General features: G+C 47.4%; 1 pseudogene; it reads right to left on the bottom strand.

Moving 5' to 3' along the window:
- Nucleotides 1–17487, bottom strand: part of LOC115317114 — a 79132-nt pseudogene extending 61645 nt beyond the window's left edge.
- Nucleotides 17488–26186: the final 8699 nt, after the last annotated feature.

Raw genomic sequence — 26186 nt, 5'->3', positions numbered from 1 at the left:
GCAGCGACCTTGGGCTTTCGTGCCATTGGTATTGGCTGCAGTCTTAGCTTAAAGGGGCGGTGCAACGATATTCATTTGGAATGCTTTTCACTTTACACGAGTTTACTGACACTAGTGGGCCCCAAGTATACTCACACGCAACGCCAAAGACCAAGGAACTCCTTTGTTGCGGTGTAGTTTCAAGGACAAGAGCGAGCATTTTCTTTCAGTCTCTCCTTCGGAAAACTTGATGGCGTGGCTGTGGGGTCGCAGTGACGATATTTGAATGCGGCTCATATATTTAACCCAAGCATTGAGTGAGGACTCGATTGCGGCTTGTGATAATATATAGCTCGACAAGCATTCGTGTCGTGACCTGTGTCCAATCGTGATAATGACGACAATAGCCTAAGCCTAACAACATCTGGAACTCAGCGTGTGTGTCCTGTGCTTTGCCGACCCCAGCAAGTGGTTATGATCAATATTGGCGGCAAATATTCAGTTCCAGATCAAGTGGCCGCTTGTTTTGGTTGCGAGTTGAGGGAGTAAACACTGCTCGTTTTTCTTTGATTTTTTTTTGGGACTTCGATTGCGTGGGGAGAAAACGAACCCGCGTTTCATTGATCATATACGTCAGGGATTCCTCCTAAGTGGTATTCGCGCAAAGTACGAAAAATGTTGCCCCGCACCTTTTGAGGGTAAACGGAGTATGTACTTCATTCTCCCTTAAACTGAGACTAGAAGCTCCGTCTTTAGCGCGAGATATTAGAAGCTAAAAAATAAACTAACACCAAAGAATAAACGTAATATTGAGACATTAAAGTATAGCTGAAGAATAGTTACTTAATTTGACATCAACTTCATGAGTGTAAAATAGGTAGGAAAAAGTTATAAACCGTTAAAAAGGAACCAAGACGGCATTCACGGTTGGGTTGCACCTTAAGCTGAGACTGCAACCAAAGCTACAAGGGCGTGCTGACCCGGGATCCTAGCTTTGAGACGCGCATTTCTAGTGCGGATGCTTGCTTCGTGGAAGAACTTTTTAGCGCAACGACCTCGCGCTTTCGTGCCTTTTATATTGGCTGCAGTCTTAGCTTAAAGGGGCGGTGCAATATTGCTGACCCCAGCACGTGGTTATGATCAATACTGGCGGCAAACATTCCGTTCCAGATCAAGTGGCCGCTTGTTTTGGTTGCGAGTTGAGGGAATAAACACTGCTCGTTTTTCTTTAATTTTTTTCTGAGACTTCGATTGCGTGGGGAGAAAACGAACCCGCGTTTCATTGATCATAAACGTCAGGGATTCCTTTTAAGTGGTATTCGCGCAAAGTAGGAAAAATGTTGCACCGCCCCTTTTAAGGGTAAACGGAGCATGTACTTCATTCTCCCTTAAGCTGAGACTAGAAGCTCCGTCTTTAGCGCGAGCTTTCTGCACTTACTAACTCAAGTATGAACGCGCAGGCAAGCGCAACCAAAGAAATGCGGAAGCCAGCGAGCTCGCGCTGAAGGCGGAGCTCCTAGTCTGAGCTTAAGGGTGAGTGGTGTATAGCAACATCGAAGCCATGCTACTTGTTAGGAGATTCCAGTGCCCATCACTAACTCAGGGCGAAGTTGAGAAACAGTCGCAGGGGGCGCGAACTCCTTGATAATGCCACTAAGTTGGACCTGGTAAGCATTAAAGGGGTATGAAAAGAAAATGTATCCACCTCATCCTAATTTTCTTATATTCATTAAAGCCCTAAGGCGTTGTTTCCCAATCCTAAGTCTTGCGGCCAAATATTGCGTCTGGGTATTACAACCCGCGTTTAATATTATTATGTTTTCGAGATTCTGAAAAGACCCTACAAAATTGTGTCGGAAAAAGGGTAACAAAACGTCATCATCAGTTATATATAAAGTGGAACAGATATTTAACTTTATTTAATTTTCAAAGAATAAATTGAAAATGATAAAAACAAATAATCATTTATTCACGCTCCCATATTATTTACACGACTCTACGTCACGTGATTGCGACTCGGTTTCGGTTTCAAATACACCCGGATCTTCCGCCGCTTGGTAGCCGTAGCAACGCTGACTGCGGTGTCTGTGTTGGCTGCTCGGTTGCTTGTCGTTTCTCAGCTCCTCATGCTCTGCGGAAGATTGAGATTGTGGTTCGTGTATTTCGTCATTCGCGTGTCAGCGCTCGCCATGCCAACCTTGTGCGTTGTAAGACACTGCTGCAATACGTACAGTAGCGCAGACGACATACAGTTTCATAACCTGCCACGCGAGCCACACCGTAGGGTCCTGTGGCTTCGAACCCTTGGCTCGATGGTCCGAACGACATCGGTGGACGCGTGGATGACGTCTGTTTCGACCGCTTTCTTCCGGGGGACTAAGAGATGCGATTAATGCAACTGCAAGAAAAACGTTGAGCATTTTGTTATGCAAATGAGAATGCATAAAAAGACGCATCAACAGCTAGACCAAGGGCCATTTGCTATGGCAAATATCCTGAGACCATGGATCAATTGGTGGCATCCACGTATCGTCTTTAAAGCGCTCCAAAATGATGTCGAAGATACTGGCCTTCAAGATCATCTTCAAGTGCATGTGTGTGTTTGTGTGTGTGATGTGTGTGCGTGTGCGTGACATTACACTTATTCTAAACGTCTGTATTCCCTTCTACTCTTCCCTACGGTTTAGCCAACCAGAAAACAACCTCCGGCTTACCTCTTCCTGTTTTCGTTGAAAATCTCTCACCCTTTCCTTATATTATTTTGTTTTCTTTTAAAGGGGGGATAATTTTTTTAATACTTTGTTTTGGTGACGGATAAAAAAAAGAACGTTTATAGGATGTTCTACTAAAAAAAATAAAAAAAGGAAAAAAGCTTGTAGATTTTTTTTTTAGCCTCCACATTTAAAACGTCCCGATACTATAAGGGAAAGAAACAAGACAACAGATGAGGTTCTCAAAAACGAGAAGCAACCCCGCGGAGAGTTGCAGTTGAGTGCGGTCCGTGTTTCGGAGCAACAAAAAATAAATCTGTGGGTCACGATTTCTTTATATGAATCTTGAAAACGTTCTTTTTAAACGAGAGCTTTCATTCGACCTTCCCGCCCCCCTGCCCCCCCCCCCCCCCCCCCCCCCCGGGTTTTGCCAAAACCGGCTAGGAGGTCACTTTCCGGAGTCTGCAGGTTTACCGGTATAGAACAGAACTAGGGATTTGTAATTAACAAATTCAGATTTTTTGTTTTTTTTTATTTGGCAGAGTGGAGGCTTCGAAAGTAGAAATTCGAATGCTGCTTGACAAGCGTCTGTCTCCCGCATACCAGCAAAGAAACATGAATATAACTAAGTTAATGCAAGGGAGCAAGTGTGCTGGTTCAGAACTGAGATTTTTTAACCCTAGAAAGGGCTAAACGTTTTCGGTGATTTGTGTCGCCCTTTCCTTGTGTCTTCCCACTCTCCATGGGTAAAATATAGACGTATACTGTGCGCAATAATGGAAACAACTTATCATCTTGAAATTTATCATTGAAATGTCCACGTTTTGGCTGCCTGACTTATCTCTTTGCTCATCTTTAATGTAGACCAGATGTTAAAGTCTTTGTACGCCCACGGCGATAATGAATAATATTTTTTCTATATATCGTTCTTATTATATTGGGCATAACCCAGGGATTACGAGGTTCACGGGCAACATTCTGGAATATGCATCAAAAGCAACATTCATAACCGGATCCTACTTTATTCACAGAAACAATTAAATGCTTCGTTAGCAGATGCACTAAACAGTTTTCACAGCACTTCAGTTTTCAGAATTTTGCTGCTGCTTAAGAAAATCAAGGTTTTTATTTTTGATGTTCCTAGAAAAAGGTAGTTACGAGAATGACATGTTTCTTTTTGAGGCATAGCCTGTATTAAAAAGCGTGTATGTTGAAAGGTTATCATTAATAGTGTTTCCAACCACGGAAGCAGTTCACTCCGATGAAAACAAAGTGTTAAAATAGATCCAGCAATGCCTCGTGAAGAGCTGTTATACGAGTAGTTTGAAAACTACGTTTACATAAAGAAAAAAGAACATTCTATTATATGTTGACATGTCTAGATTACTAAAATCACCAAGGAAAAAAAAAGAATCCATATTCAGAAATAGACCTAAAATCAGACATCTGAGTAACGCGTTACTAGTAAGGAGTTACTTCTACCTAGTTACTTTTTTCGGTAACGAGTAACCTATTTAGCTACTTTAAGGCCAAGTAACGAGTAACGGTGTTTCGTTACATTCCGACAAAGGCAGATGGAAAACCCGAAAAACAACTAAACAGTATGACATTAGAGTAACGTTAATCGCTGAACACGACAGTCGAACTCTACAGCTGGGAATGTTCTTCATTCAGTGAACACAATAGGTTTCGTTTGTTGGACATTCTAGAATCGGGTGCAGACCGAATGTAAACCCGGAAGTCGCAAACACGGGAAGGCGGATAACCGATTGCCAACTTGGAACTTTAGAAGTAGAGAGAACAAAATATAGAGGGGAATCGCAGATTCATTGGCTGGTCTTGGAGCACAACACTTTCGAACACTTCGTCAGAAGGACTCCATTGAGCGCGTCAGTAGAACGACTCTTCAGCGCCGCCGGTGATGTTTTCTTCAGGAAGCCAGGAAACGTAACTGACGAAAACTTCGAGAGGCAGCTACTGCTTAAGTGCAACGACTACTTAAAAGGAAACAATGAACCACGAAACGAAAGCAGCTGTTTATTTGGTCGTCGAAGTAACGAGAAAAAAAATCGTTACTTTGAAGGTAAAGTACCGGGTTCTTTTTGAGGATCGGTAACGAGTAACGCATTTAGTTACTTTTCGAGCGGGTAACCAATAATGATATTTAGTTACATTTATGAAGGTAACGTGTACATGTCTGCCAAAAATACATATTGAGGATCTCAAAGTTTAGAAGTTTAGGATGGTTCAAAGTTGCGAGAAAGAAAACTGCCTCATAAAAGAGTTGGAGTGTTTTAGAACAGGAGGCCCATAAGCTTTGGGACCCCCAAAGCAACGTGGGACGTAGCATTAAGCATGCGCCGTGCGAAGTCCCAGAAGTTGTTTGGGGATCGATAGCGTCCCCTATTCTAAAACTCCATATTTTGTTGCGTGTGTGATCAGCACTGCAACGGGAAATTAGTGAGCCCATAGGCGTCCGGTGTTCTCGCTGCAGATGAGAAATTTAGCCAGTATGGTACCATTGCTAGCCTGAAACCATTACGCGGTACAGTGCGTAATACGCCGGTACGACGCTCATTCATATCATTCAAACGGATAGGGCTAGGGATTGAGGCCAGGATCCCTGGGTTTCGCGGCGCGAGCTTTTCGCTACACGTGCAACGAGCTGCGTTGCGCTCACAGATCCCCATTTTTCCTCCTTTCGTCCGGCGAAAAGACGAAAAAAAAAAAAAAGATCTATAAAAGTAAAAAGCGAAAAGAACAGTGGGTACTCCATAAATTGGAACCGGGGCTGTCGCCCGGTGATAACTGGTCACGTACGCCAGAGACTCCTCAAGGCCGGATGACTTCACGCGTGCACGAAACCGAAAGTAACGCCCTGTCGTAAATTCCGGAAGGGGGAAGAAGCGGCATGCAATTTATTGTCTGTTGTGTCACCCGAGCTAATGGGAACGAATAGAAGAGACGTTGACACTTTAAGCTTTCTGTTTCGCCGAAACCCAAAGATTTTTATTCAAACAAAAAAAAAAAAGTAAAACAACAGGACGTGCTGCTTCAAGAAGCGTACGCAACGAATTAAAAGGTCGACGAGCTTTAAATTGTGGCGAGCCAGTCGCAGACGACGTGCCTCTGGCGTACGGATGCCGTCTGCTCGAATTCAAGCTGACGACGTGAGCTATCGGGCGCCTCTCGAGCCCCGCGCTTAAATGACCAATGCAGTCTTGTTTCTTTTTTTCTTTTCTTTTTTTTTTCTTAACCGACGTCAAGAAAAAAATTACCTTCGCCCCGTGGCAAGAGCATATGGATCTTTGTCTGTCATGTCGTAAAATGTGGTCACGCTCCGGGTGATGTGAGCAGCGTACAGAGTCCTGACGCTATCGGTGTCCCAACTTGATTTACTTGGAAATAATTCCACAAACAGTGGAATTATTACTAAAATGAATAATATTTCCTGTGAGCCCTAAATAAATTCAACCTCTTTTCGACGGTACGTAAATGTCAGTTTCGACAAACAGGGCTTGGTGCTTTACAGTAAAAAGCGACTCGATTGATGACTTTGTTTGTCAGGCACTGAATTCGGAAAAAAACAGATGGCATGCTCTTTTTCGACCTTCAGCAATAGCAATGCGGCCCTGCCATATGGCACTTCATTTGGCAGAACCGATTTGTTTTCCCAAAAATAAAAATAACGGCGAAATAGCAAACGCGTAACGAAAACAAGAAACTTTTTTATATAAATCATTACATGATTAGTAACGTAATTCGTCATGGATATATATTTTATTTTATTTTAATTTTATTTTTGGGTAAATGAATTGAGGCAATCCATGCAATAGCGCAAGTGTACAAAAGTATAACTTCCGATATTGAGTCCATGATCTGCTTTTCGTATGAATAAAAAACATCCGTATTTCTGTCTATCGTTAGAATATTATTGAGACTTTATAATATTATATCAGCCAAACAAAGCGGTACAAATTTACTAATTGAAACATCTGAGGAGTAAAATGTAAGAAAGCGTGCATGCTGATCTCTAACATCACCGCTTGTAACCCTATGATATGAGTCCCGTAGTGTATGTAGCTCGTCTCATTGTCGCTCTTGCAGTTACAGCGAACGCAGTCGACGGACACAATACAACACAGCACGAACAAGCAATCGCCGGTTGACTTTGTACTCGTATTCTTGCTTTCCTCTACTGTAAGGCGGCAACCGGAACTGCTAGTAAAGTGGAAGGTATAGGCTTTACCTACTCACGGGATGAAATGTTAGGCTCTATACTCATTTGTACGAGTGAAATGTCAAGTGCCGTCGATACCGTGTTTACGCCAACAAACCGTAACATTACCAGGCGCCAGGCCTTCCAACGCCGAGCGTAACATCCAGGGAGGTTAACCGTCACAACTCCGGCAATTACGCCATCATTTACAGCACACATTGCCGGTTCCTTTGTTGCTCTTAAGATATCTTGCATTTCGCGCTGTGGAGGCAACTGGTCTCCCTCTCATGTCGTTCCTTAGATAACCCCGGTCAGGTCATATTTGACGAGGAAATAACCTCGACGAGAGCCGCATTATCTCAAAGACTCCAGCGCGTCTGTTATTCTTGACCGTTTTAGACATCAGGATAGTGACAGCTTCAGAAGATCTAAATACTGTCTCTATTTGACCGACAAAATCACAAGCGCTCTCGTGCTTTATTTGCAGGTTCATCACTAAAGGGGCAAAGAACTGACGGACTTCATTCCGAACGAACGAAGACATCTGTCCTCCTGCGTGTTGAAACGAAATGAATGACACAAACTGCGTCGTAGATTTTCTAGCAACAACAAACCTGTAGATATAGTTACTAAACCCCGCAAACCTATAGGGTATATAAACAAGAGACACTACAAGCACGAAGTCACAAGGAACATATATTTTATTGAACGCAAAAAAGGCAGCATATTTTACTCTAGAGAGTTGTCATAAAACAATATGCAAGCGCAGCTTGTCTGCGCTCGATACTTAGATAGTGCACTTAAAACATCCAAGCGCGATCCTAACGACCCGGTCACAGTACTAATGCACCGGACAAAAGAGAGTCTGCTGACACTGTCTGAGAAGTGCCTCTTCCTTGTATGGCGGTCCTGTCGCTCTCGTCGTATAAAAACTGTTTTTTTTTTTTTTAAGCCGGGGTCACACTGCTGGTTTATCGCACACCAGATAGTCTCCAGACACGAGTCACCGCAATATTCGTGGTTCGAATGCCGCGTGCCAAGTCTTCTCCTTGAACTCATTGCCATGCGTGGCATTCAAAGCATGGATCTAGCGATGACTCGCATTCGAATATGTACGCAGAGTGTCTTTGGAACGATGTATACAAGTAGTGCGACCCCGGCTTTAAAAATGGTCGAAGTATACGAATGTGTGAAGCAAAGATGCTTCCAAGATGCTTCAGGTGTATCCGCAGATATTAATTCTGTCATCATGTTTGCAGCCAACGCCTTCTGTATAATGTGCGCACAATTTTGCTGTAGCTTAGAAAAGAAGCTTCGGACAGCAGTCGGTTCTTCACCCGTCACTGGCAAAATCTCCGTCGAAACTTGGCTCGTTCACACACTTGTAACCGAGAACGACCGAGAAAGACAAGACCGGTTTTTAAGTCCCTTTTGACGTCTTAGGGCCGGGTGCGCTGCTGCGGAGCTGGTCCTAAGACGTCGTAAGAGGCTTAAAAACCGGTATCGTCTCTCTCGGTCGTTCTCGGTTACAAGTGTGTGAACGAACCTTTACCCGGAGATATTCATCGTGAACTTTCCGGCTGCCCTTCGTGCAATGAAGCTCAAAACTCTCATCAACACCCCGTGAAAAGCCAATGATGCCCACGACCCACAGGAGCGGCATTCGGGTGGTCGATCGCCGGCCAGCCCTGGCCGGAGGCACCTACAACCAAAACCGCGCCAGCGGCGCACCAGGTGACCCTCTCCTCTCGAACACAAAGCGCCAGCAACTGGGGTTTTCGTTGGCTTGGGTCGCGCGTGAGCTTTGTCAACTTATTGGAATATTTTATAGTACAATAGGCGCGCTGTAGGTATCAGGAGCATGTCTTTGGACTCTGAGATAAGGGTAAACAAAAGTGATTTCAGAATTTTTTTTTTTTTTTTAATATTGACATTACCACAGTCCACACAAATTACAAGATCTTATATCAGAAACTTTACATGAGGGCAGATTAATAGATATGTGTGGTGCACACGCAACAAATATTAATATCTTTTATGTGGATTTCTGAAGAACTGCTGCCATCTTACGAGGCCCCCAGAATGCTTAATAGCGTCGCTGTTTATATTCTATTTTCTCGTCATTACCTTTCTCTGGAATCTTCAGTATTTTTTTCATTCCGCCCACTCCTTTGAAATCGTAAAAGCCCCCGGCAGTTTTGCTTGAAACTGTTTGAATGCAGTTTGAATGCGTTTGACTGCGTTGCAGCGGCGAGAAACCAGGACATCCGCATTTCTTATGTCGCGTGCCAAGTTGTTCCTTCAATTGGAATGCACGCTTCATGCGAAGCACAGATGAGCCGGTGACCAGCTCTTGTTTCTCGACGCAGTGCAGTCAAACGCACTCAAACGCTCTCAAGAGCAAATGTGCATGGGGGCCTTAATATGCGCTCAAGTATAGAGCTAAAGCACTGTCAATCCTTTTTTTTTTTTTTTTTTACAGCGGTTTAACAACGCCTTGTGTCCCAGAGCAAACTGACGTTCCGCAAGCTTCTTTAAAAATAATTTACCTTTATCTTTGTCGTTTTTCGTGTCTTTTTTCCGGAGCACAAATGGGTATCCGTCTCAATGGCTTTGTTTTTTACTCGAACTCGCTGTCGAAGAGAGTTGTTTCGTTTGGTTTCCGTTCCCGATTCGGATATGGCGATACCGGATACAGTCTGGCAGACAAGCTGCACGACCTTTTAGAGATCGGGCAAAAATTGTGCCGGTAAATCGCCGGCACATGCCTGAGAAACGCCATCAGAATGGCGTGCACTCGCCAGCTTCTGACCAAGGAAAAACCCTTGCCGAAGATATGGCGAAATATTTTGCCGGGAAACGACCACCTGAATTAGCCACTCAAAAATCTGCATGTCCAGTCTCATCCCCCTTCTCACTCTTTTTACCAGCCTACTCACCTCTGATTTCCGCACAAGGATATTACCTATACACGCAAGCCTGACCTATATCCCGTTTTCAAAGAGCACGATATGAACATACGCCCACATGCACAGGCGCAAATGTTAACATGAGCAGATACCCAAATCGTCACAGACAGTAGCAGAAGCACATACGCGCGCACACAAGAGGATTGAAAGTGTGGCCCACGCGAGTTCTCCTATAGTAAACTCCCGGTCCATGCTGTCGTCTGGAGCAAGGACTTCTCTGTCGTACGGGGCCAAACAACTCATCGGTCCTGGTTGGGGGAAAAAAAGGTTCCCGGCCATTGACGCGAGGTGTTCTTCCGTCTTGTCCATCTTGCGGGCGAGCGTGAGTGTCGCGCCTTTCGTCTTCTTCTGCCCGAGCAGGGCTCGACTTGTCGCCCAGAGCTTGGCGATCGACTCCTTGTCAGAGAGGGAAGAACTGTACTGTAGCCAACGGTTGGTGTCTAGTTATTGGGCGTAATGTTTGGCTTCCACCGGGGTGCGCGTAATCGCTCGCCAAGCTTGCGGCGTCTTACGTCCCTTGCGGTACCGCTGCACCGCTTGGAGGCGCTTGGCCCACAGGCGCAGTAGGTGTATCGATGTTTATTATTGCGACATCATTACCAGTTCGATGTTAAGTCCCACAGTTTCCAGCGTGTGTCCATACAGCCCAAAAGCTCCGAACGATGTACCGGGCGCTCGCGTTGGTAACGCGAGCACTTCATCGCTTCGTCACGTGGCTATCTTGTATAGCGCAATACGATACATCCCCCCCTGTTTTTCTTCTTTTTTTTTTACAAAAATGTCCTGCCGTCACGTTAGTTAAAAAAAACAAATAATAAAAAGAGAGAGAACACATTAATACCCCTGTCAGACGGGATGGTTTAGTATCACTACAAGCGAGTGCACTTCGCCCTTAGCGTCATTTCTGTAGTGTGCCACACGGCTCCTTCCTGAGGAACACACTTCGCTCGGAGTGAGTTTGACGAACTCACTTCGCTCGATCGAGCGCGTGGAATCAGTAGGAGTGTTTCAACAGTAAAACATAAAGACAGAAACCAAAAGCGTGGCGTAAGTTTTATTTTATAAAGAAAAAGAAATTCGTGAAAGCGACGACATGTAAAAGAGTAGCATTGCGAAAACAAAATAGTGGGGTGGACTTGGAGTTCAGGCTGATCTGAATCAAGACTAGCGGGGCGCTGAATTGATAAAAGACGACGACAAAGTCAGTCATTCATGGCTATCTTGGTTAGTAGAAAATGATAGAACCTACTTTTGTTTCAGCATGTAACTATTCGAGACAACACGATAATTATGATCTGATTAGGCAGTGTCAGGGCCTCCTCGTAGACTTCCGTGGAACGAAGCGGAACGCCAAAGTTGGATATGCTTCGTTCTTTATCTTGGCTTGCGATGATCGATCAGAATCATCCAATTTGCATAAAAATCGTTCATTAATGTAACGTTGTTTTAGAGCACAGCTCCTAGGCACCTGTTTCAGGGTTGAGCGGCGTTGGCGTAACCGCGTGTTGCATTAAGGGCTGTTTCCCAAAATGACGTCACACGTGACGTCACGCGTGTCGCCAAGGTGACGTCACGAGGGTAAAATTTTCCCGCTAAAATTTGCGGTAAAAGTTTTTGCTAAGTTTGGCGGAAATTTTTTCCGCTAAATTTAGAGGGAAAATTTTACCCGTGTGACGTCACGTGACGTCACAATTAAAATTTCAGATGTCCTGTCATCTAAAATTTTCCCGCTAAATTTTGCGGTAAAAGTTTCTGCTAAGTTTGGCTGAAAATTTTTCCACTAAATTTAGAGGAAAGATTTCACCCGTGTGACGTCACGTGACGTCACACTTAAAATTTCAGATGACGTGTCATGTGATGTCACACGTCAATTCAGCGGAAAAATTTCCCCACTAAATTTAGCTTGAAATTTAGCTAAATTTTTACGCTAAGTGGGATGGGAACAGGAGAGGAGGATGGGAGGGTACGGAAGGGGAGCAGCTGGCATACCCTCCCCTTCGGAATCGTACCCTTCCTCCCTCCTCCTTAAGAGCTTCACTCCAATTCGGCATTTCAGAGAATTGTAAACGTCAATTTTTTTAAAGTGTCTTTATTAAGGGGTATCAAAGCCGAGTGGGCTAGCGCCCACCTGATCGGACTACGTGGAGAGGAAGCTCGCGCTGGAGAAGGAGAACCCAGTGATTCTGAGCTCAATCCCCAGCCCTGCCCGAAGAACACACTTCCAATGAAGTGAGTTCGGGGAGCACACTACGCTCGCCCCGGTAGACCAAGTGTGTAATCTCGATAGCAGTGTTCAATGCGTTAAAATAACAGAAGAAATTAACGGTGCGTAAAATTAGTATTATTTTGATAGGACTAATGTTAGATGCGCACTTGTTTTCTGTTGGCAGGAAAGTAGTGCATTGTAGAAAAACAAGCGGCTAATCTAGTTTCCAGCCTTGGCTCCTGCGCGACGGCCAACGAAGGCCAGGAGGCACCTGCACGACTCCACCAGGAATCTGAAGGTGGCAGGAGAGACGCGAAAGGCTTTCTTGAAGTAGAACTCGCCCAAATGGGGCAAGGTGTCTTCGAACCACCGTTCGTTCCTCTGGAAAGTCCACCGTTGTCGACTGATCACGGGTACGTTGTCGGTCATGAAAGTGGCTATGGTGAAGGCATTGGCCTGCAGCTGCTGATCGATGTTACTTGAAATTCTTGCCTGTGCGTCGGCATCCAGGTCCAGCTGCCTCTTATCTGAAAGGCGTTGGGCTCTCACTGAGAAAAGTGCCCCAAACATGCGCTTCCACTGTCCAACATCACGGATATTGCCCTCCGGCTCGTCCTCCACACACTCCATGATGTTTCATTGTAGCGAGTGGCGAGTGGCCGAGTGGGCTCGCGTACACCAGCTCGGAGCACGCGGAGCGAAGGCTCGCGCTGCAGAACCCAGGAACCCTGGGTTCAATTCCTACTTCTGCTCGTTTCGATCTGTACTCCGTTTCACCTTATGTCGTACCGCAGACAAGGGTAGATGCGCGAGCTCATAGCGTTGGGACCTACTCTTAACGCACGAGAGCTTGTGCCGCCTTGATATGCCCTAGAGCAAAGAGCTCGCGCTTGTAGCCTTTTCTGCGGTACATCATAAGGTGAAACAGAGTATCGTACCGGCGTGCGGACGTGTATCACTGGCTTGTAATGGCTGATCGTAATGATGAAATTGGATTTAAATTTGGATTAAAACTCGTGACTTAGCGCAACAATTTGTGGTAACGTGTTTCTAATAAGACGACGAAGTTATTTATGAAAAAATGCGTATGCACTGTAATATGTTGCGTGCCCATTACTTACCCATCGTTATTGCCATCATTTTGGAGTGACACTAAGTTTTCCCGTGTAGCACCAACACACTTGGAGTGTGTTTCAACGGGTTGAAGTGCACTCGCTTGTAGTGACACTAAACTAGCCCGTCTGACAGGGGTATAAGGCACTTGATTAAAGTTACAGTCATAGTGTAGTCGCACAGGAGGCCTTGTTTGCCGCTGGGATCTTCGTGGAGGAGATTGCGAACGCCTGCTTAAAGGCACTAAAGCATGGCCCGGTGATACCACCGACGGTAAGCCTGTATGAGTTTCCTCGTCCGGGGTGTCATCTTGCAGTCTGTTCGGTCTGAAAGGCTCGCTTGTCGGTAGCAGATGTTGCCTGTTCCTCCGAATAACCCTGCCGTCCTCGGTTAAAACTTGGTACGACTTCGGGCGTGTCTTGGCGACGACTTTTGCCTTCTTAGACCACCATCTCTTTCTGACTCTGACGACCTGGCCCTCTTCCAACCGCGGAACTGGACCTCTGGAATACTCGGTCTGGACGTGCTTCTGCCCCTTCAAACCTGGCTGGTCACCGAAGTCCGGAAGACTTGACCTCAACCTTCGTCCTTGCAGCAGCTCCCCTGGCGAACGTCCTTCTTCTAGTGGGGTTGATCTATAACTCAGCAAACCCAGCCAAAAATCTTCTCGGCTTTCTTTTGTCTTCTTGAGGATCCGCTTCACAACCTGCACGCCTTTCTCTGATAAACCGTTTGACCGAGGGAACTCCGGGCTTGACGTTATGTGTCTGAAGTCATACTTGCGAGCAAATAAGGTGAACTCTCGACCTGAGAACTGGGGTCCATTGTCCCTGCATGCTTCGACTGGGATGCCGTATCTCGCAAATATGGCCGCCATCTTCTCAATGACCGTGCTTGACGACGTGTCGTTTAGTTCCTCCACTTCTGGAAAGTTGGAAAGAGCATCATATACGGATAAGTATGATTTTCCTCCATACTGGAACAGATCAACACCAACCCTGTACCACGGAAATTCCGGTGTCGGGCTCAAGATAAGGGGTTCTCTTGGCTGACTGTACGCGTAGCGTCTGCATATCCCACACTGTTTTATCAGAGATGTAACATCTGCGTTAATACCTGGCCAAAATACGAATCTACGTGCTCTCGCTTTGCACTTATTTAGGCCCATGTGACCTTGATGAATTCTCTTCAACATCTTGGGTCGCATGGCCTCGGGTACGAAAACTTTTGTGCCTTTCAGCAGAATACCCTTCACCACTGAAAGCTCGCCCTCAAAAGGCTTTAGCTCTCCTTCTACTCTCGCGCCGTTGCTGACGCTTTGTATTACGGTGCGTAAATACGGGTCCTTAGCGGTTCCCTCGGCAATGCTCTTCATTGTGGTAGCACTGACAAAGGCTGTCACTACACTCACGGCGTGCACTTCGACCTCGTCCTCGCTTGTTGTATCATCCCCTGACTTGTCATTCGTGGCCCTCGAGAGCATGTCGGCCAAAAGGACCTGTTTCCCCGAAAGATATTCCATAACGAAGTCATATTTTAGCAACCGCAGAAAAAACCTTTGCAATCTGGGTGGCATTTCTCCAATTGCCTTCTGAGCGATTGCAATCAATGGCCGATGATCTGTTTCCAAAATTACCCTGCGGCCATAAACAAAGTAGTGAAACCTTTGACACCCAAAGGTCACTGCTAGAGCCTCCTTTTCAATTTGCGAGTAACGCTGCTCGGCTGAAGTTAGCGTCCGCGATGCGTACGCCACGGGACGCCAGTTGTCGCCATGACGCTGTAAAAGCGATGATCCCAGACCATTCATTGATGCATCCGACGTTACCTTCGTTTCTTTACGCGGATCAAACATTGCAAGAAGTGGTTCTTTGCTTAGGCATTCGCACATGCCTTGCCACTCTTTGGTGTGGTTAGGAGTCCATTCAAAGACAGCGTCGTGCTTAATTAAGCTTCGCAACAAAGGCGTTCTATCGGCCAACGAGGGAAGGTACTTGGAGAAATAATTGACTACACCCAACAGCCTTTGCACGCCTAGCTTGTCGGATGGAATCGGCATCAGTTTCATAGACTCGATATGTTCCCGGTTTGGCTTTATTCCTTCCTGAGATATTGTATCGCCCAGAAAGTCAATTTCCGAGACTCCGATTTTACACTTCTCTGGATAAAAAGTGAGTCCTGCTTGCTTGGCGGCTTCAAGCACACCTTTTAGCCGTTGGTCGTGCTGCGTCCTGGATGTTCCCCACACCAAGATATCATCAACGTACACGTGAACACCGGGCAGAGAGTCAAAAATCTCGTTCAAAGTCTTTTCAAATACCTCTGATGCGGACGAGATTCCGAAAGGCAGTCTTAGAAACCTGTACCGTCCAAAAGGAGTAGCGAACGTACAGATCCTCGATGTTTCTTCATCAAGAGGGATTTTGTGGAAGCCAGCCTTCGCGCCCAGCCGGCTGAACACTTTCGCTCCTGATAATTCGGCTTCTATATCTTCGCGTCTCGGCATTTCGTAGTGCTCCCGCTTAATGCACGCGTTGATCATTCTTGGATCCAAACAAACTCTAAGTTTTCCGTCTTTCTTTTTGACAATCACGAGCGGACTTACTCAGTCCGTTGGCTCGTTGACTTTTGTTATTATGGCAGCCTGCTCCATTCTCTTCAGCTCGTCGCGCAGCTGTTCTCGTAAGGCCAGAGGAACGCGTCGAGCCGCGTGGACAGCTGGGGTTGCGCCGTCGCGTAGCACCATCTTGTATCGGCGTTGTACCCACCCTGTGCCTTTGAACAGGTCGCTAAATTCCTCCAGCATTTGCTCAGAGCTGTTCGTTGTTACAGAAGCCACGTTGCGGGCGACCAGCCCAAGACTTTCGCTTGCCTGGAGACCTAGTAGCGCCTGACGTCCTTTCTTTACGACGAAGAAACCGAGGCTGCAGCATCGGCCATCGAAGGTCACCTGCTGGTTGATGACACCCATGTGTTTGATCACACCTCCGCTGTAGGACCGCAAGATGGAACCGCTCTGGCGAAGGGGAGCCCTGGTCTTAAAGGGGCGGTGCAATGATTTTAACACTGAACGAATGTGCAGCTTGTATTTTTTATATTGTTTACTTCGGCATAAGTAAAAGAAAAAGTGCCACCATACCCCAAAATACCTCTATTTCGGTGCGTAATCGCAAAAGAAAAAACCCTTTTTTTTCCCAACCTGCGGCCACATGGTGGCCGCAAATGGAACCTGTGGTTTGACGTCATTCGCAGTGTTTTTTGTAAGTGATAGTGTTAGGCAATTGCAAGCTTAATTTAAGGTTAAGTTTAAAAAATCTTGTTGTTTAGGCACGCAGAAACGCTTCAAAAGCCTAATATTGCCGCTAAAAGGGTATGAATTATTTGTGGCGCCATCTACCGCAAGTCAACAGAACCTGCCGTCGCCGTCATCCGTCGACGCCCGTGGCGCCTGCGGCGGCTACACGAGCAACCCGGACGTTTTGTCTTTCCCTCGCTCGACGGAGTGCGTTGGTCGTGGTCCGTAGTATCGTGGAATCGTTATTGTTCCTGGTGTCTCGACCTCGACTTTGACTTCGACTGCCCGCCGCGCCGCCATGTTGGTCGGGAATCGACGGGAGAGCGGGAGAGCGGCGAGCGCTGGGGAAACGGAAGCCAGAAGAACCCAACCGGAAACCAACGCCACTCCGAATGACGTCACAGGCGAAGCTGGTGCCGCTTCAATGTTGAGTTGAGGGGTGCCGGAGATACCAATTTCTTTGATTTTTTTTAATGAAAATTAGGGCAAGTAGGAAAGAATAGTTTTCGGTCCTTCGTTTATATGTGGCTGGGATCAATTCCCGCAATTAATTAGCCAAAGGCCGCAAATTGTTGCACCGCCCCTTTAATCTTCCTGTAGACTGAGTAGGGAAGGAAGTTCGCTTGGGATCCCGTATCAACTTTTAACACCACTTCTTCGCCGGCAATGACTGCCTTCACAGTTCAGTCTCGCTGGCTCCTGAGGCTGTCAACTTGTACGTGGAGAATATCGAAGTCGTCGTCTTCGTCTTTCAATTCACCGACTACCGACGCTTTTTTACAGCAGGCTGCGAAGTGGTTTTTCGCTTGACATGCCCTGCAGGTCTTCCCGTAGGCGGGACAGCTACGTGGCCTGTGCTCCCGGTCCCACCTGGAACACTTGAATTTCTTTTGTAGTTCTTTCGTTGCCGTCTCTATCTTCACAGGATCTACGTGTTCCTCTTTCCGCCCCCAGGCTTCGTTTTGAAGGGCTGCTACTTCGGACGCTTTGCCCATTTGTTCGGCCTGCGCCAGCGTAAGTTGCTTGTCTCGCAAGAGTTTCACCTCAGGTGGTCGTCGTTGATTCCGATAACAACTTGGTCGCGAATCATTGACTCTGTCAGCCCTCCGAAGTTACATGAACGTGCTCGTTTCTTCACGTCTCGAAGGAACTGCTCGAAGGTCTCTCCTTCTGCCTGGATCCTTTTTCGGAACATGTACCGCTCGTAACTCTCGTTCGTTTGAGCGTCCCAGTAACTGTCGAACTTGTTTACGACGGTCTCGTAGTTGTTGGCGCTCTCAACTTCGGCGATCGTGAAATTATTGAAGATCTCGATGGCATCCTCTCCCGCCAAGCTTAACAGTAGCGCAGTCTTCGCATCGTCCCTTAACGGCTTGCCGTGTGGCTCCGTTACGGTGAAGTATAGCTCCAGCTTTTGCTTGAACAACTTCCAGTTCTGGCCTATGTCACCTGTCATACGAAGTGGGTCGGGGGTTTGAGTAGGTCCATCTCTCCAGGCTGTTGCTTCTTAAGCGCTTACTTGTTCCGACGTGTCGTGGGATGGTCCGGCCACTTCTGACACCATGTATCGATGTTTATTATTGCGACATCATTATCAGTTCGACGTTAAGTCCCACAGTTTCCAGCGTGTGTCCATTCAGCCCAAAAGCTCCGAACGATGTACCGGGCGCTCGCGTTGGTAGCGCGAGCACTTCATCGCTTCATCACGTGGCTATCTTGTATAGCGCAATACGATACAGTAGGTGGAGGTCAGGAGTCGGAGCGCCTTCTTCGACATTTGATTCTATTGTGGCTGCTTTCATGGCGCTCTTAAGAAGACTTTCAAAGCTGGATCCCGTGCACTCGTCTGCTTCTAGCGCGGTCCTAAAGTTATCCCCGTGGATAGTCTTGACTGCTCTTTACTTGGTCTTTTCTTTGACCTTTCTTGTAAGCGAAAACTCGGGGAAAAACGGGAAGTGGTCGCTGCCCCAGGGATCCTTGGAGCATTTCCACTTGTGGTGTTGTGTGTGTGTGTTTGACGTCCAGGTGAGGCCCGGGGTAGTGTCTTTCTGTCTGACATCTCCAATCCTCGTTTTGGTTCCTGCCTTGTTGACGAGATGTACACGGTAAGCCTGCATCTCGCCCAGTAGCTCCTCCGCACTCTCGTGGTCGGTGTCGTAGCCTTACGCCCAGTGGTGATTAGAGTCCCCGGCGTAAAGTTTCTGATCCCGTGAGTGGAGGTCGTGCAGGTGCGCGGTCCACCCGTGGTTATATATCTTCCTCTGTAGGGGTCTGTAATAGATAGACGTGAAGATGACGGCTTGCTGCAGGACCAAGGCTTGGACCGCCGCTACTTCTTCATTTTCATTGCAGTGAAATTAAGGTCTATTTGGTACTGGGGCCCATCAGTTTTGACATAAACAACAATCTTCCCGGGGGTACAGCTGATTTACCTGGGCGCTCTGATGCAATGGATGGGCTGGAGTAGGCCGAGTAGCCTGTAAAGTTCATGTCGGTGACATTGGTTTCTTCAAACAGCAAGGCGTCAGGTTTCTCATCAGGCTTATCTGACAGTCGTGCCCTGAACTCCGCCGCCCGCTTGCGCAGCCTCAGGCAGTTCCATTAAAGCACTCTTATCATGCTTTGATGAAGGTTGATGTGAGTGCTCTCATTTGGCTGAGGGCTGATTTGTACTGATCATTTTCTTCTTGCTGAACTTGGACTATGGCCAGTTGGGCTTTGAGGAATGCGCAGGTGTTGCGCAATTCTTGGACTGCCGGTGCCGGTGGTGGTAGAGTCTGAAGTGCTGCAAGGTTTTTGCCTTCCTTGAGCAAGTCGGCCAACAGAGAGGAAGCGCTAGGTGGGACTGGAGTCCTAACGTCTCTGGTCGCGATCACCCGTTGTTGTTGGAGCTTATGCACCTCCTTGTACTTTCTTACTTCCTCGCGCATTTGTTTGTTCGTTCCTTGCCAAGTCGGGCACGCGCGGTCCGTGCCGAGACGTCCCGCCTTCTTGCATCCTTGACAGAAAGGTGCGTTAGGGGTGGGGCATCCCTTTTGATTTGGGTCGTGGTGGTTACCGCATGCGGTGCAGACTGTAGCATTCGGGCATATGTCCGGCTTGTGTCCAATACGGCGGCAGTTGGTACATGTCACTGCTTTTGGTTTGTACGGAAAGACCCGCGTGTACCGCGTTCCATATAGGACGCGCGCGGCAGCTTTTCGCCGCCAAACGTGAGCACTGCTGTGTTGCATTCTCCCAGGGCGCAGAGCAGCAACAACATGGGTTTTCTCTGATTCTAGTTCAAGGTTAAGAACATCGTCATGGGGGTCCTGTGCCTTTGTGTATATGTCGTAGATTACACCTTTGGAGTAGGTGTTGCCGTACGTGCGGAAAACTTCTACGGGAATGGTTTAGTCCTCAATCTTAACTTCCGTTATTTTCTCAAGGAATTCTGCCACCTCCTTCGAGTCGGTCTTGACCCAGATCGTGTTGGCTTTCTCGATTAGATGCATGGTGAACGATGCGTTCTTGTGGGTGCCCGAGATGTGCATTTTGAGGTGGGGTAGAAGTGGATTGATCGGTATACGTGCTCTCGTGAGGCGGATCTTGTATTCATACTGTCGACGGCGTTGGCGAGATGTAGCGGCGGCGACGGCAGCTGGCTGTGTTGGGTCTCCCCTGACCCTTTCCTTTTCTTTTTGTTAGTGACGACTGTCCAGTTGTCCTCTGGTAACTGTTCTTCGGCCGCAGCTTGTGCCACGCCTGCGGTGTTCTTGACTTCTTACGTAGCTTGCGCCGCGCCGTGTTGCCGACTCGTCGCGGCTTTGTCAGACGTGGCGTTTCGAAGTGCAGGCGTAGCGGCTGGCACCACCGGTACCAGCGGAACCATCTCGCTTGCGACCAACATTGGGGAACTTGCCGGGGCCTTCTTGACCGTCGGTTTCTTCTTTGCCTTGGCTGTGGGAAATATATTGTGAGATTCGCCAAGAACGCTCTTGAAGATGTCGATCAGGCTTTCCTTTGAGATGGTCGAAAGGAGAGCCCTCAAGGCTTGCTCGGCTGAGGGCGCCGTGCTAGCTGAAAGAAATGTGGCTCGCTCACTGAATTGAAATACACTGGGAACCTCGAAGGTCAGTTTCTCCAGTATCGAGGGCGTTGTACTGGCCTGGCCTGCTTTCCCCGTCGTGTGAGCGACGGGTCCGGCGTTGCCTTGCCGTGCGGCAGCGGTCCTCGTGTCCATGGCTTCTGGTTGGTCTTGGCCAGGTTGGCTAGAAGTTTTGGTCGCTTCTTCTTGATTGATCTGAAGATTAAGGCCTCCTTGAAGTTAAGAAGAAGGGTCCAAACTTGGTAGCACGGGGCTGGGCTTGGCGCCGAGCATTTCTTGATCGGAGAGCATGAAAAGCACAGCCTTTCGCTACCACGGACGACATGCGCAACAGTTAAAGCCACTTGTTAGGCGATCCCGATGCCACCGCCGGTATCTCGCTGAGCAAAATCTGGGAAGTTGCCAGATACGCGAGCACAATACCGCCAATTGCAAAGAGATATTCCACTCCAAGGCGGGGAGCGTTCGCGCGGCCCGATCAAAAAATCCCCCACCCCCCTGGGATGTTTACGTCATCGCGGCTCAGCGCAAAAGCGTGACGTTGTTACCACGTGATGCGCATCCCGGGGAGCAAAGGGAAGGATTTCCCAACCATGTGAATACCCCTTAAAGGGATACTGAACCAAGGAATTTAGTGTCCATAATAAGTGGCGCGCGTTCTTTCCACGAGCCAGCAACCGCCGGTGTACGCGAGCACACGCAACAAAAATGACGTCAAAGACCTCCATTCGCGGTTAAGATGACAGTGAAATGTATGGGCTTCGGGCCAAAGGAGAATAAAGACAAGTCTTTCATCTACACAGTGGTGTCTGGTGTAAAAGGTAAGCGGTTAATTGGTCTAACAAGCACGTAGCTTTCACTTGTAGAGATGAAAAGCCTGTCTTTATTCTCCTTTGGCCCGAAGCCCATGCATTTCACTGTCCTCTTAAGCGTCATTTTCGTTGCGTGTGCTCGCGCACACCGGCGGCTGCTGGCTCGTGGAAAGAAGGTGCGCCACTTATTATGGACACTACATTTTTTGGTTCAGTATCCCTTTAATGGTCCGTCCAAACAGTACGATTTGCTTACATTACATTGTGCTTCGGAAGCTCACGTCTGCTTACATCAAGAGTCATCAAGACAACCGTGCTTCGTATGACGCCGGGCACGAATTCAAAAAGTAGTTTTTCACGCGACGTACGAAGCAAAGATGTCCCGATGACTGAGGACGTAACGCAAAAAAACCTAAGCAAGTGCTCATATGTGAATTCCCCAGTTCACATAGGTGTCAGTTCACATAGGCGTCTGGATAGAAGACCGCGTAAGATTTCGTGGTGGGATTTTCACGCTCTAAATATCCCAACTTTATTCTTCTTCAAGAACTGCAGCTTCACTTGCTTGACGGTGTGAATTGTACGTAAGTCTGTTATCAGCTAGCGCACACTCAACGGTCACGAGAACGCTCATGGCTACCACTGAGTAACCGGCGCAAAACCAGCGTGTCACGCTTTTACAAGTCTAAGGGCTCGTTCACACAGACCCATTTTCTTACGTTACGTTACAAAAAGTCACTGGGAAATCTGTGGTTCGTATTAACCGTGGCTACCATTTCAAGGATATGAACCGACACGCTGTTTACAAACAACCGCGCATTTGCCCACACCAGGTGTGGGCACTGCGCATGCGCAGAAACAAAATTCGGAAGGAATGAAGCGTGTGCGCACGCGCCGTGCCGTCGACAGCGCCACCGCAGCTGCGTGACGTCAGGGCCGCGTGTTGGTCTATAGGCTGGCACCTGACATTCGAGACGCGATTGTTTCGGTGAAGACGAGCTAGGACGGTGAGTTACCGTGGCAACCAAGGATACAAGGCTCGTCCTAACGTAACGTAAGCAGCTGAGATCGGTTCAACTCTTCACTCAGCACCGTTTTCTTACGTTACGTCTCAGTCACCGAAACATTCGTGTCTCGAATTTCGCGTATTCCTTGAATTGGTAGCCACGCTTAATACGAAGCACAGATTTCCCGGTCACTTTCGTAACGTAACGTAAGAAAACGGGTCTGTGTGAACGAGCCTTAAAGGGCCTCTGACACGCCAAAAAGAAATATTTTTTTTCTTGCTAGGCGTTGAAATGGCCTATCAGGACATTACACAAAAATTTTTTCACTATAAAGTTGCGTAATTTTTTTTATAAGAAATAGAAATACGAGGCCCAATTCAAAGTTTCCGCCAGTGCACTGTGACGTAACAGTGTACCGCAAGGTGTCGGGGCGGTCAGAAGGGAGACATCAACCTACATAACTAAAAGTGGGTTCGCCGGAAGTCACGTGAGCTTCACCCCTCGTGCTCTCCGCGACAGTGCCTAAGACTTTTTTTTTTCTGCTTTTCGTACGAGCGATCGTAGAAAACGAAGTTTGAGTTCCACTATACTTCGTTTCACCTTATGTTGTACCGCAGCGAAGGCTAGAAGCGCGAGCTCATAGCATTGACAGCCGCTCTTGAGTCATGAGAGCGTGTGCCGCCGAGATGTGCTCCATAGCAAGGAGCTCGCGCTTGTAGCCTTTCCTGGGGTACATAATAAGGTGAAACAGAGCATAGCTCTTTATCGCTGCACCGTCGGTTAGTTTGCGTGCTGTAAAAGTTTAGGACGAAGAGTCAGTGGATCGACGTGATGGAGGTCAATGATGAAAGCATTGCGAGTACAAGCCAGTGTACGAGTGCATGCCGTCAGTCCGATGATACAGAGCTATACTGGGCACCAAAACAAGCTATCAATTAAAAAAAAGAAATTTTAGAACGCTGGCAAAAATTAGGATTGCCTGCATACGACACGCGTGATCACATTGCTGAAGGTTGAGACACCGAGGTCGTTGAATCATCGGATACTCTCCAGGCTGAAGATGCCTGTCGCATAAAGATTAAGAACTGGTGAGTGTACCAAGTACCAGTAAACGTCAAGCATAAAGTATGTGTTTTGTCTAGAACATGAGCAAAACTTGTTTACTAGGTGCACATGCAGCCGATGCGTCGTGATGCCTGAATTCAAGCCTCTTGAGTGCCGCTGCTGCAGGGAGATGAGCAAGAAACTTACAGACCTGCAGTTGAGGTCTCACATCGAGACCTGTGAGTTTTAGTAAACTTCGCCTAAGGTTGTAATCTTCATCACTAAAGTGCATCGAGCATATCCATCGCCTCCCCGCGTATTCTAATATCTGTCCTGCGGGAACCCCAGTCAGCCGCAGGTCCATCTGTTGTATGTCTCTCGGAAATGCATGCAGCGGGACGTCTTCGGTTGCTGAAATACCGGGACAGTCCCTCACACAGCACCTTCTAGGCATTGTAGTTATCACGTCAATTCACTGACTCCGCTTCTTCTACCTCTACGGCAACATTAAGCGATGAAAAGCAAATAAAATAAATTTTGTCTGCTTGGATCGCTCTTGGAGGTGCGGAGAATAATTAACATATTTTTAAAAAGATATTACACGCGCTCGCGGTAAGCACGAGGAGAGATACAACTCGCGTGACTTCCGGCGATTCCTCCCTTCTGACCGCCCCGACACCTTGTGGTGCACTGTTACGTCACAGTGCACAGGCGGGAACTTTGAATTGGGCTTCATATTTCTATTTTTTTATAAAAAAAGAAACTACGCAACTCTATAGTGAAAAAATTTTTTGTAATGCCCTGATATGCCATTTCAACACCTAGCATGAAAAAAAAATTTTTTTTTTGGGCGTGTCAGAGGTTTTTTAAGCCCTCGTGACCGCATAGATGACAGTGTAGATGACAACATTGCCGCCGATGTGTTATGCTGAGATTATTAGGCGGCTGCTCACCTCATCGCGGGTTGGGCCAAACCAGACCCGGAATTTTTTTATCTGCACGCCGAAGCCGGCTGCCAAGAAGGGACTCCGTCACAAAACGGGCGAGACACAATGGCCCCGCCATAAACATCCCGGCCTGGACGTCCGTATCACGGCGACGCGCAACGCTAACAAAAGAGGAGAAACAATGACCGAGACGGATAAAGCGAAATAAAATGAACAAAACATGCGCTCAAGGGAGAAAGTAGCGAAAGCGTAAAAGTGCTCTGCGTCGTTGACGCAATCGACACGCCATCGCGGAGCAGGTGTCCACATAAAGATACAGAGAAGAGTTCGAGGCCTCGGGTTCGGTCGGTGCGGGCCAAGGACCGCGGTCGTTGCGGCGGTCGATCACGCGCGCGGCTCCGGTTCGGGGTTTGTAGCGGAGGGTCGTCACCTGCCGGACATTTACCGTATCCGCCGAGTCGTGTAATGTCTTTCGCAGCAACACGTGTCGAGAGCGAGCTCTGCGGAACCGACATTAGGGTCTCGACCCGTCAGTTCAGTCCGCTTTAGCGCCCTCCGTGGAGGTCGCCGCAGGACACGCCGTTTTCTGCGACACCACATTTGACGCAACTTGTATAGGAGAAAGCAAGTCAAAAGGCTAGATCGCTTTTCTACATTGTGTGCCAGACATGTCGGTTGATGTGACCATACTGCATGGCGATGAACGAGACATCACTGTCAAGTGCGCATGTTTTTCATTACATATGACAGAGATGAAGCGAAATTCAGAGTATTTTCAAGAATACAATTTGAACTATATCGATATTTTCAAACAGACCTCAGCGCCAAAACAAACAAAAAACAGCCAACCGTTGTCTTCTTTAAGGCTCGTTCACTTCCTATAGACGCTTTACACACGCGCCAAATTACAGCCGCCATTGCTGACCTTCTCTTGTCTTACCGAGATGCCGAGCAACTGAAACGGTAATTGACGATCCTCTACAAAGGCCGATGCTTTAGAAAAGGACACAGTTGAATCTAATATGGCAATAACCTGTCCTGCTATGGTAATGATGAAGTGAAATAAACGGAATAAGAGGAAACAAAAACTGAAGGTCAGTTATGGCGGCGTCCATGCAAAGCTGCTGCAAAGCGTCTATAGCCACCTCCTTAGAACCGTGTGCCTTAAAACATCTTAAAATATATTTATGACGACAAAACACACTGGAGCCATCTATCGGGAAGCTGTACAGCACTACAAGTGTCTGTCTATTTACTACTTTTTTGTGCATCATTATTTTCTTCTTGAATTGGAAAGCTTTTGGCAATTGCTATACACGGCAATTTCTCATAGATAATGATACATTTGATCTCGCAAATACCGCAAAGCCTTCGTTCTAGCAAAATAGAGTTCTGAGCTCAACACATAGATGGCGCCAGCGTGCCAGTGTGTTCTCTCGTCCTAAGAAATTTTAAGAGGTCTTAAGGCACAATGTCCAAACAAAACGCAAGTATGTGAACGGGCCTTTAAGGTTTCCTGTACCTCCCAGGCGTCTCCTATCGTTTGGGGAAATAAGAAAGGTCGCCAGCAAAGCTCCGCCTCAAGCACCCGCTCGATGCCTTCCATAGAGCTTTTGACTGTAAAGACTCGGGATTTTTTTTAAACAATATCGCGCGAACGCCGACCTTCTGGTAGATCGACGCTTTATCGCGGCGTAAGACAGCACGTCAGAGAGACTACGCGCGTGTGGCAGAAGGTACACGCCTAGCCCTGCTGATTTATAGACCGGTCCGCGTTCGTGCGATATTGTTAAAAAC

This window comes from Ixodes scapularis, unplaced genomic scaffold, assembly GCF_016920785.2.
Source record: "Ixodes scapularis isolate PalLabHiFi unplaced genomic scaffold, ASM1692078v2 PGA_scaffold2__306_contigs__length_199485367, whole genome shotgun sequence".
Taxonomy (NCBI): Eukaryota; Metazoa; Arthropoda; class Arachnida; order Ixodida; family Ixodidae; genus Ixodes; species Ixodes scapularis.
Note: the sequence above shows the minus strand (reverse complement) of the source record. Positions and strands in the feature narration are given on the sequence as shown.